Genomic DNA, 13,174 nt, shown 5'->3' on the forward strand with positions numbered 1-13,174 from the left:
TATATATATATATATATATATATATATATATATATATATATACAGAGAGAGAGAGGGGAGAGAGAGAGAGAGAGAGAGAGAGAGAGAGAGAGAGAGAGAGAAGAATAGCAAAAACAGTTGAATGCTAGATTTAGTTCTAACTCTCTGTCTTGTGTTCAAATATTAATGGAGGAAAATTTGCCTTTTTGGGGTCAATAAAAGAAGTACCAGTGATACTTTATCAATTCTTCTTCTTTGTGAAACTGGTTTTATGTCTTTTTAGAAGAATGAATTATTTACTAGTGTATAAAAATGTATCATTGTTGTTGTTGTTTAGCCCCTGGCATCAAAAGCATTCCAGCCATTATCATCCTACAAAGACCTACAATGATCCAATGTGTCCTCTTTTCAAGATGGTTGGTAGAAGTTTGAAGAGATTTAAGTTGTTAATTCTAGCAAGCTGAGCAACCAGATAGAGGCTTCACTATTCTTGCATGTGAATACAGATATCTAAATGACATTTACCACCACAACTGTCTGCAACAACACACTCTTGGTTATCTATCTATCTATCTATCTATCCATCTATTTGCCTGTCTGTCTGTCTGTGCATATTCAAACTTATATTGTTCCAGTCACTTTGTGTTTGCAGAAAAGAGATTAGGGGGGGAAAAAAGCCAAATCACTAAAATCTCACTCTAACATCTTCAAAAATGAAGGATACATTGGGTAATACAGATTCTGATTTACTGGATAGTCACAGCTGGCAAGTCTTTTGATGGTATGAATGTGCGACCAAGGCTTTCTTGAGATTAGACAATGACACCTACAACCCTAAGAAAGAATACTTCTCTGTGGTTCGACCATGTAGAAATAGCAGCTACATCTCATAAATCATACCATATCATGTTGAAAAGGGAAGGAGACTTATGTCAAAGTTAATATATTTGTGGAAGCATACCTTAAACAAAGACAGGATGATCATGGTTGGAGTGTCTTTATAGTATTTTTTTCTTTTAGATCGGGGCTGACATAGCACTAAAAATATTATCAGCAGCAGTATTTTTCCTACCATAATCAAACCACCATCAACGCCAGAGCTTCTCTGCGGTCGCGTGATCTATTAGAAATAGCAACCAAATCACCCTCAAATTATACTCAACTGTCTTAAAAGCGGACACTTTGGTCAGTGCATTTCTTGATATACCGAATAACGGGATGGTTACGGTAAGAATGATATAAGCCATTGTTCAAGTCAATCAGGACTGAAATGAAACTAAATAATAATGTTTCCATTATTGAGCCACCTAGAGAGCTGTACTAGGGCATTTAAGCGTGGGCATTTACCCCACACCCAAAACTTATTGATTGTGCCATTTTTTCCCTAACGGTCTTCGGGTTATTGTTTTGAACATCAGATTCAGATTCCGTAATTTTTTTTCCATTTCGATAGTTTTTTTTTTTTTCATTATCTGATTAGGGCTCTTAGATGTTGTAGTAATTTTTCTGTCTTTAAATATATTTCGTTTATTGTTGAAGTTGTAAATATAACATACTTTGTTTACATTTGCAAATATACTTTCATTTCTTATCAATTGAAACAGCAGCATTTTAAATTTTCAGTAAATGAAACAACACAATGCTTTCATTAATGAATACACGTTAATTTTATTATTTTGAAAACTAATACAACAGTTATTGTAAGATATTAAGGTTTTTTTTAATTAAATATCCTTGTAATTAATATATAAAATATTAAATTTATAAAACATTAAATTGAGCTTCTTTAATTTTCAAAGTACTTTATATTGTTTAAAAGGAAAATATGTCAAATCTATTGTTTTAAAATATTCGAAGACTGTTTTTTTCCTTTTATTTTTAAAGTTAGGAGGCATATTTTAAAAACTACGCTTTCACGAATGTGCTCGAAGGTGCCAAATCTTCCATCAATTCAGTCTACCGGCTTTTAAGGGAAGGACAGATCGGATAATGCAGACCTAGAGAAAAGTGGAATGTTTGCGACTGCAATAGCATTGTTCATAAGTCTGCTTGGAGTAGAGTTAACCTGGGGCTATACAACCACAGTGATAACAGGGAAAATAACAGTAAAAACGAACCATCGAGGGATCTTCTGCGCAATAGCTCGACCTGCTAGAAATAGCAGCCAATCCTACCTTAAATTACACCTTACCGTCTTTTAAGAAAATAGGACACGTTGAATAATGTAGTCTAAGATACGTAATGTTAGAGAGGATAGACCCGTCATGGTTCAAATGCTTTTGACCTGGAACAAAACAATGACAACAGCAGCAAGCCACGTTTAACTGTCACAACTAGAGGAATGACAGCAGTAACAACAAACTACAGCAGCTGCAGCAAGACACACCGCCACCAACAGCTGAAGTACCCAAACTATCACAAACCACGGCACCCCTTCCCTCGTTTTATCACAGACAGTCAGATTTTATGACGATTCTTCCCCGTGTTCAGGTTGTGCTTACATTTCGCTCCATTCTGAAAACTTAGCAGTTGATGTACTTCTGCCTCCACCCCTCACAACCATAGAAAGGATTATTATTATTATTATTTACAACCACTGAGAAGTATCTCACACAACCTGCTACCACCCTCCCCTATCACCGTATTCCTTCTTCACCTCAACTATTCGCTATTTTCTCATTACTTACTCGGATTTTTACTGAGACGTACGTACATCTATAAAATTGGTTTGCAGGTAAGTAAAGCAATTTACAAAAAAAAAACATTTGTGAAACTTTATTGACGCAATGATTGCGCGGGCGGGCGTGTTTTTATGTGTGAATATATATATATAGACACTCATAAATGTGTAAACACATGCATTTAATAACATATACGCATGTGTTCATGCCTGAAACAGAGGTGATGTGTCTATTGTTATTATTTGCGCCGTATTGTCAGTGTGTACGTGTACGCGAAGTCATTTCATGTATATTATGCAAGTTTGCCTAGCTCTCTATTTTTCTATCTCTCTCTCTCTCCTTCTATCTATCTATCTATCTATCTATCCGTGTGTGTCTGTGTATTGATATACAGGTGTGTATTTATTATTGATTGTTTTACAATTCAGTCAACAACATTTTGGTTGTGTTTGTATATGCGTATTTTCTTTCTCTCTCCCCAAGTAGTAAAAATCAATTATTGATATATTTTTCTCGCCAATTTCGGATTTTTATCTTTATAACCTGTTTCTTATTTTACTTTATATATGATATAGTCGTTGTAATTTTATAAATTTCATTATAAGTTTGACATGCATATGTGTGTGTGCGCGCGCGCATGTGTGAAAATGTTTCCGCCTTCAGGATGAGACGAACGAGTCAAGGAAAAAAACTCCTTGGCCGCTTGGTCTGCTAGATATAGCAGCTAATTCTTCCTCTAATGAAATCCTGCCGCCTCGAAGAAATCATTGGATGATGTAGACCTAGAATAGCCTAAAAATGCGAACTGACTACGGCTGGAACACCTTTGAACTTGGTTAGTGTTCATTTCGGGCCGACCCGTCTGGTGCCCTCCGTTCCAGATATCTTTTCTGTTTGTTTGGATGAAAATAATTTTTTATCTAAATACAAGGTCTCATAGTAAGAGTAAGAAAATGGGATTATGTGACGTATATGTTTTTCACAAAATTATAAGTTAAGTAAAATGAAGTAACTCTACTTCGATCAGGAATTGTAAGTGGGGTTGCTATAGAGGCTCATTGTGATTTTACTATCACACTATGGCATTATTTTATTTATTTTTTCACATAAGCACAAAGTTCAAAATGTTGTTACAGGAAGGTAAATGAGAAATTCTAATATTCAGGCTTTTCTTTCTCAAAAGTTAGTTCAGTGACGTGGTTTAAAAAAGGAAATCGAAACAGCTAATTGTACATTCCATTGTAGGAGTTTTCAAGTTTATACATTCAAGTTTGCACAAGGCTCCACATTTTTGATCCCTCTAGATGATAGCATAAGTACCAGTACATTATTGATTCTGGCGAATATCGAAGGCCTTCGTTTTATAGAGGAGAGTTAAGAAGACAGTTACCGCCAGAAACATTAAGTGAATTGAAATGGATTCAACTTATAACAATAAGTTTACTTCTGATCTTGGTAGATATATTTGTTCGTTTTTCTGTTACCATATTACTGCTGAATATTTTCAAACGTTATGTTGATCTATGAGTTTCTTAGTCTACATACCTAATAAAAGTTATGTAAGCATATAAACATGAACCAACTTCTTGACATAACTTACGTTGATACGTCATTAATGAGTACACCCATCCAACCAGCTGACTTTTAAAGCATGTGTACGTGTGTAAACAGATAAGTTTATTTCAAAACAGGAGCCCTTACGCTCAACCTGCTAGAAATAACTGCGAAATCACTCTCAAATCAAGTCCCATTACCTTAAACGAGTAAGCGCGCCTTGTCAGTGTAGTCCTACATATACAAAACATGAAGGCTACGGTTGGAACGCCTTTCATGGCTGGTCTGCTCGACAAATCTTATCCCTGTATCACATTCACACATACACTCATGCGTACACATACAGTCGACATAGAAACAAATAATCGTTCCTACTAGAAATTGTCATGAATAACGAGTTTACAAGATATGATTATTACCACCCAGTCACAATTATTCAAGTAGACAGAATATCTAATCTTCGATTTTTGATCGAAGGGTCAATGATTCGATTTCTCGTCATTTAACTATTGCTGGCAGTCTACTTTGCTGTAATAAATAAGGAGTTCAGAAAACATGTATTGCCGAGTTCACTTTTTACGCCTTGATTTTTGTCAACACACCATTCTTTTTATTTTTAATCGATTAACGAATTTTTTTCTGTCTTTTCGATCACCCTTGTACTGTTTTCTTTTTTTTGCAATCATTTCCATGAAATGTTTTGTTTGTATTTCCAAATTCTGAATACATAAACTTCATCGCTAAATAAATATAAAGGAATTCATTTCTGTGTTGTCACCTGCCTTGGTAGTTTTAGCCTTCCTGAAGTCACACCTTGTTAAAAGAGGAAGGGCATATTTGAATAATGTAGGGCAGTGGTCCACAGACAGTGCACCGCGGATTTTAAATCAATTCTAAGGCTTTTGAAAATTCATATTAGCTTGAACGTCTTGAAAAACGAGTTCGTAATAATTTTTATGAGCAAATAAAATATATAAAGCAAAGGTAAGCAATGGTTTTGTATATTTTTTGTCCACATTTCTAACTTTAGAACAGTTTTCTCTTTAACTTTCTATGCGAAGTGCACCAGTACGTTTATTTGATCGCTTGTGTGCTACGTAGGTAAAAAAAGAACCAAGAATGTAGCCCCCGTCTCTCTCTCTTATATATATATATATATATATATATATATATATATATATATATATATATATATATATATATATATATATATATACACACACACACAAAACATGACCGCTGCGGTTGGAACGTCTTTCATGACTTGCCTGCTCGACAAATCTTATCTCTGTATCACATTCACACATACACTCATACGTGCACATACGATCTTTTCTGGAGAAAAAAATGATAATAATAAGGCAGGTTGGTCACGGGCAGAACAATTTGTCTTGTTTACCTGATTTTAAATTTATATAAGGTGCGTTATTCCTTTATTAGTAGTTCTGCAGGAACTCCTTACATACACACACACACACACAGAGGCAACGAAAGAGAGTTACAGAAAGACTAATTTGGCAGAAAGTTGGCTATATTAAAAGAAGATAATTAAAAAATTTATCGTATGTACTTAATGAATTTGAGCCGTGCGTGTGTACTCTTGCATATATAGTAAACTATATCTAAAGTCGTTCAAGCTTAATATGTATGGATATATATAAATGTAACAATTTATTTTCCCCCACGTACAATGTTCTTTTTGATAACGAATTGTTTCTAAGATTATAATTTATTGAGAGGATTTGAACCTACCACCGTAGTACATTGTTGCGATTATGCACAAGATCCTGGCATTTGTCAGTTTAAGAATTGCTGCATAACGCACCTATTTTTAAATTAATGTTGCTGAGATTTAAATGGAAAACTAAAGCTGAATTAATTGTGGCAATATACAACTTGCTCAAATGCCTGCTTTTGTAAATTCAGTAAACATTCCCTTATGCATTTCGACAGTATACTTAATTCAACATGCTTCCACAACTGCCAGGAACAGGATTCACGTTATCATTGCATATTGCATAAGATAAATTAGTATCTTCTCTCATCTAAAGTTATGCTTTATGCTGTGGGTTTTTCCTTTGGTACCTGCTGGCAGGTTGATGTTACCAACTTTACACTCTGTCCCAGGATACTGCGGAAATAGAGATTTCAGTTATGAACATACTGATCCCATATTCATGTTAAAAGTTTCTTTATGGTTTGGATGAATTCATAATTACATTTTACAATAGCGCATGGCTTCGAACAAACTTTGAGCAGTATGAAGTATATAGTTAGGTGTCAATATCAGTAGTTACAAGACAAAGATTAAAAAGAAAGGTTAAAAAAATGCTTACAAAACTTTACAATTCTATTCGCACATGCCAAATGTAAGGTGAATGATCTTATGAATTTGTTAAGGTATTGGTAAAAAGCAGTTGGGTAATTGTATTTCCTTTACTAGTAACTATCTTGTCAAAGCAATATATATAAATTTTAGTCAGATAATTAGAAGAAAGTGGATCTCATTGTTTTATTTCGAGAAGCAAAATAGTTGAGTAGTTAAAGGAGTTTGACGGGTGGTTCATTGTTGAGGCGTCCAAATTTTCCGTAGGTTTTTCTTTGACCGTTTGAAACACATCAGTTTACCTGTGTAGCAAAACAAAGCTACTCTTTTGTGTGTGAAAAGTCACGTTTCTTTTACAATAGGGTTCTGTATATGTAATATAATGAGTTGGAAAACCTCGATTAGCTCGAATAGACAAAGGAATGTTTAAACAAGTCTTTAAAAATCAGGGGGAGCTAACTCCAATAAGTTCAGCCGAGCGAAGTTCTACCCTCACCCTTTCACACAATCTTATAATATATATAATCTTAATATATGTAGGTCGTCGTCGACTTACGACCGATCGACTTTACGACAGTTGACGCGCCAGCTCCCGGCAGCAATAATAAATAGTCCAGTTGAAATCTAATGGGTTTAAATTCTTAGAAATTACAGAAATCAGCTAACAAACTCTTCCTGTATGTTTGGTTATCAATCGTCACTGTGTTGGATGACTATTCTGTCGCGGAGACATCGAGGTAACCTCGTATTTGTTTATAAGACGACGGCTTGAGACTCTGAAATTTTTGACTAACGCCAATATAATAGTATAATACAGAATGCTGTGTGTGACTTTTACCTGAGAATGTACCTTAAGAAAGGAAAAATATAAAACAAAGCTATGTAGGCCTATAGGCCGACTTACGACCAGTCAATCGGAACCAATTGTGGTCGTAAGTCGACAACGTCCTGTATACATGTGACTGAAAAAAAATCACCTTCTCTTAGTAAATCAATCAATAGATCGACTAACTTTGGGAAATGCTCGAGAAGAGTGCTTTTGAACTTACTGCATTGCATGGTGACCGGTAATAAAGTCACAATTTTGGCTAGGAGAGAAAAGTCAATTTATGGTGGCTGGTAATAAAGTCACAATTTATGGGATCTGGACAAAGCCCCTGTGACTTCTTTTTTTTTACCTGTGGCTTTTCTTACCTGGATTCGTATTACATACAGGAGAACCTTATATTTACTCTAGAGAACCATTCCTTGAGGTATTATCTCTCATCTATATTGTTAGTATTCATAATCAATGCCACTACATTCCCTCTATTTCAATGTATGCAAATTATTTTTAGTTTGGACAACTGAATAGAATATGCTTCACTGAAGATGTCCAATTAAAGCGAAACATATTTGTTGCTTTTATCAGTTGATTCTAAAAACCAGACCCACTCCAATAGGCATTATCTATATTGTACAAAAAAATTTTATCAACTGATCTTGCGTTTATCTAAATTGCTTTTAGATGTTAAGCAAACTTTGGGGGAGTTTTTGTCTGCTAATTGCTTGGATAATATGTTGATATTAGGTATGTGAGATTACTGAACATTCTATTCAAGAATTCTGGTATTGTTCGTTTGCTTAAATGCAGATCAATGATATGCATCAGCTCAAAGAATGCTGATGATTCGTGAATATATTACCCGTTATAGGTCCTGAGCAACAGTTTGAATTAATTAGTTGTAAAAAATTTATGCTTTAAGAATTCCACATGGAAAGAAGTGAGCTCCTGGAATATGTAGTCTATGGCATGGTTTTGATTCTGAGTCGAAGGTATTTAAATTCACTTCTCAAATATTGATTTCAAATTTTGGCACAAAGCCGGCATTTTCGAGGCATGGGTAAGTCAATTACATCGCCCGCAGTATTCAACTGGTTCGTATTTTATTGACCTCGAAAGGATGAAAGGCAAAGTCGACCTCGGCGGAATTTTAACTCAGAACACGAAGACGGACGAAATGTCGCTAAGCATTTCGCCCGGTGTCCTAACGTTTCTGCCAGTTCACCGTCTTTTTACTTCTCAAATATTACCTTTTAGAGAGTTAACTCCTTTTCTTGAAAATTGAAAACTTCATGACTAATCACTTTTAATTTGTACTACACACCAGAAAGTGATTAGTCATGAGGTGTATATCAATGGCGCACATGAGTATAGATTTATCCTCCCTCCTCACTATTTTTTAATACAGTGCACTATTTGTTATAAATAGTAAGAATGGCTGGATATTTAATTGGATATTGCAAATGTAGTTAATGTGCGATGACACTACTTTGTTGATTGCGAGATGAAAGGCAATGTTCCTAGATTGACCTGTTTCCTAAAGAGTGGAACTATGGAAGGATGGCTGTGAGGATGTGGAGCTAACGTTATGCTTCGTGTATTGGAAATTTCATTACAGTTTGGAAGGCGTAAACCAGAACCAGAGTGATTTTTGTTTCGGCTGACGCGAATTGTTATGTTGAGTATGGTAATGAGGGAGAGGTGGGGAGAATATTTACAGAAAGGCGTAAATGATAGGTAGCGTGTTATAAAATACCTTAGGACGCTGAATGAAACCTGCTGGTTTTGCGGAGGATAGATGCAATGACTGTTATTTAATCTCAGACCGGCCTTGATCGAGCGGTCACAATTATTCTAGTTGTGACCAGCCTTTTATATATTCGGGATTGCATTGAGTAATCTACCCTTTATTCAATGTAGAATGTTGTGATTTTAAGGAGATTTATCTGCTACTTCTAGTAGACGCGAGCATGGCACTATGGTTATGAAACTCGGTTTTCAACCACGTAGTTTCGAGTTCAGTCCTACTGCTTTAGCAAGTGTCTTCTACTTTAGCCTCGAGACGACCAATTTCTTATGAGTGAATTTGGTAGACAAAAACTGTGTGGAAGCCTTTCGCATATGTCTTTGTGTTTGTCCCCCTACCCCACACAGCTTGATAACCGGTGTTGGTTTGTTTACGTCCCTGTAACTTAGCGGTTCGTCAAAAAAGACTGATAGAATAAGTACTATACTTAAAATAAGTACTGGTGTCAACTTGTTCGACTAAACTCTTTAAGGTGCTGCCCCATCGTGGTTGCAGTCCAGTAACTGAAACAAGCGAAGAATTTTAAAGGTCGAACAACTGCATAGAGACTCCTTTATTAGCTGAGTAGGAAATAGATGTGGTAAGAGGATTCAACATATTGACGAAGAAAAGTTTCGAAATTTTTCATTGAAAGAGAAGGAAAGTGTAAGAGACAGGTGTTTTTCTTTTATGACTAAACTGTCACAACGGGATAGTGATACTTCTGTCTTGGCAGATAAGCGCAGACATATTTATATAATCACACTTGCTCAAAGACATCTCACAGGTTTTTAACGGAGTTGCGATGTTGGTTCGTTCCTCCACGCATCCTTAGTAATGTATAATACTGATAAGAGTTTCTATCGAAACAAAAACAAAAGGCAAAATCCCTTTTGTTTGCAAACTTTATGATCAATATCTTATACCCTTTTCCACAAAAGAGACCTCTTAGCGACTCTAGAACCAGGAGTATTCATAACATTTCGAAAGAACTCCAGAGCGTCTGGTCTTGGTACAAAGTCTCAGACTTGACTTATTCGTTTTCTTTTTGTTGATTACGAACCAGTTTATTCTACTTTTAATATTTGTCACTTGATTCTCTTCTGTTTGGTTTTGTGCCAAAGACCTACGCACATTCCACCAGCTTCAAAGTATTTTGTATCGGCAGCATTTTGCGCAGCTGATTATAACAACCTGTTTACGTAAATGTTTACAGCTAGCAGCTTAAACATGAATTCTAGCTAATATATTTTATCTCCAGTTCTATGACCGGAATCAAACTATAACTATTTAGTTACGTTATGTATTTTACTTTTTATTTAATCGAACAATAATAGCAAATTTAGTTAATGATTTTTAATCATCTATTTATTTATTCTAACCTGTATGCATATTTCGTTGTTTAATTTTCAACAAATGAATCTCTGTGGTATATATTTGTTTAATGTCAGTAGGCTGCTATAAAGACCACAGCTATACTCACAGAACTAGTTTTGCAGTAAATTCATCTATCTTTCCCACCTCTCATCCCATCACTTTAAGAAATGGAGAGAGAGAGAGAGAGATCTAGACAGCCAGCAAGCAAAGATTTGACTTTCAAATATAGTACATTTCCTAAATATCCTTTCAAGTATCTCTATAAACTGGTTCTTATTTTTGGTTTCCAGGATTTTAAGTAGATAGACGCCAAGTATCTCCCTAATATACACCAGTCTATTTCAGGTGACTTTTCCTGCTTGTAAAATTGAACTCATAATTGAAAGTATAGTAATTGTCCAGTCCAGATATAGTAATAAATTTCTGTATCAGACTCCTAATTTATTTTTGGTGGGGTGGTGCACCAGACCATGTCCACTCTAAAATTAATGTATTCTATTTCTAATTGCTCCCACTGTTTGTCGAACCAATTTTGTAAATATATTCATGCTTTCATCTGCTACTATTCCAAGCTATTCCCCTAGATTGATTACTCCTGCTCACCGCTATCGGGATGGAGATTGCTGTCTGCAAGTATGAGCTCCATGAGTCAGAGTGGCTGTTCCAGTGCATCTTCCTCACTATCCTCTGGGGCAGTGCCTTTTCCATTTTGTCTGCTGGTGCCATGAGAAATATTGAACTATGATAGAAGGTGGCCTTTACTGCTGTCAGTCTAGAATCGTCTCCCTTCATTATTATGGTGTTATGTAAATGGAAATAGAATACTAACTTGACTTTCTCAGTTTAGAAGTACTTTCTTTTCTATTAAAAAAGATATGAAGAAAAACAAAAATTGAAAGGAAAAACAACTCATATCATCCCTATTTGATTTGCAGTTCTTAAGTATAGTTTATTTTACTGTGTTACCTTTTTCTACATTCATCTGAGGTCTTATTCCAGAGGCGAATAAAATTACATAAAACCCTTTCATAGTGTCTGTTTACCATTTAGTATATTTCCAGCATATCCAACCATCTCCAACTTTGTAGCTTAAGCTTTGTAGTTTTCAGTTTTGTCAGCCTCTCTAGTTACATCAGATTTTTCCATCCAGCTAGGTGTTTAGTAGTTCTTTGTACTGATTCAATTTTTCCCACAAGTTCTTTTTATTGTAAGAATTCTAGATTGTAGTTGCATAAACTAAATGAGATCTTACCATACATTTATACGGGAGTAAAAATGTTTCTGTTTTCTTATACTCTTCATTACATTTGTCTTTCTAGTTTTCAAAATTTCAGTTATTTATTTATTTAGTTATTTCATTATTTTTTATCTAATTTAATCTTAAGTTCTTTTCTTCATTTGCTTTCTGAATTTGTGACAGCTAATATCTCATTTCCTCAGTGTTCTCTCTGTATGACGGTATTTGCATTTGTCAGGACTTTCTTTTATTTCTTTATTGAGGCTAGAGAAACAAGTAGTACCTAGACCCTTTGTAGGTCCTCTGAGACTGATGAGATTGATGCTATTAATGTTTCTTTTGAACCATTACAAGTTAACACCTTCAGGAAAGACACAAGCAGAGCAAGAGAGTTTCAGAGGACTGATATCCTAGGAATGAAGGACGGGGCATAGTGATTAGTATGGAGCCTGGGGAAGTTGGACATAACAGGGGTGATGAGAACAGGAAATCTTAGTGGGTCAGGAATGCTTGAGTCCACCCAGTTCTGAGGAGCTGCAGACAAGGCAAAGAGAAGTAGCTGGAGTGTGTCTGTGAGTAACTTTATGCCAATCAATCAGGTGTCCCTTTTCTGAATGTGATCTAGGATGTTTGTGTGTGCAGCATGAATCCAAATGAGAGAGCAGTACTCCATTGTAGGTCACACCTGAGCTTTGTAGAGGAAATCAACAGCCAGTTTTTGCTTCAGTTTTGCATTTTCTGGAAATTTTCTTGCAGTTTAGCATAGTTTTTCACTTTAGTTGTCATTTATAAAATCTTAGCCATCATCTGCAAAAGGGCACATGTTTTTGATAACATTTACTAGTAAATCATTGATAAATACTAAGGATGGGAGTGATTCCAATACTGGTGCATGAGGAGTTCCTACTGTCATGTTGTGTCATTTTAATTTATTTTCTTTTGCTCTCACTTGTTTTCTATCATTGAGAAAGTTTTCAATCCACTTCAATATCTGACCATTAGTACCATATACTTTTACCTTGTTCATGCATGCTACTATTTTTGAAAATGCAATTTGCTTTCACTCCTTTATCCATATTTTCTGTCCATTCCTGAATTACTCTTGATAATTGTAATGTAATTGAATTACCAAATCAAATATATATAAACCTTCCACTTTTTCTATATACTTCCTTCTTGCTTTTTCTCATCTCTCCTCATTCAATTTTTAGTTTGTTATGCCATGTAGGCTGTGCTTGATGACTGTGTCAAGATGTCAGACATGTTATAAAACTTTGTTTGGCATGTTCTCAGCACAAGAAACTATTAGTAGCACATAAAAACATGTATTGTGTCTACTGAATAATATTTATCTCTCACCAGATGGAGTACTTTTTTTTTTTGATCTTACCATCATGGAACAGTACATTAT

At 35.2% G+C, this 13,174-nt stretch overlaps 1 protein-coding gene across 1 annotated transcript in view; it reads left to right on the plus strand.

Annotated features, from left to right (window-relative positions):
- Positions 1-1,816: 1,816 nt before the first annotated feature.
- LOC106876125 (protein PFC0760c) overlaps positions 1,817-13,174 on the plus strand; it is a 385,512-nt gene continuing 374,154 nt past the window's right edge. Inside the window, exon 1 of the mRNA XM_052972740.1 lies at positions 1,817-2,713. The gene's annotated coding sequence lies outside the window, so the exon portion shown is untranslated. The remainder of the gene's footprint in view (positions 2,714-13,174) is intronic.

The sequence above is a fragment of the Octopus bimaculoides genome, chromosome 14, assembly GCF_001194135.2.
Source record: "Octopus bimaculoides isolate UCB-OBI-ISO-001 chromosome 14, ASM119413v2, whole genome shotgun sequence".
Lineage (NCBI taxonomy): Eukaryota > Metazoa > Mollusca > Cephalopoda > Octopoda > Octopodidae > Octopus > Octopus bimaculoides.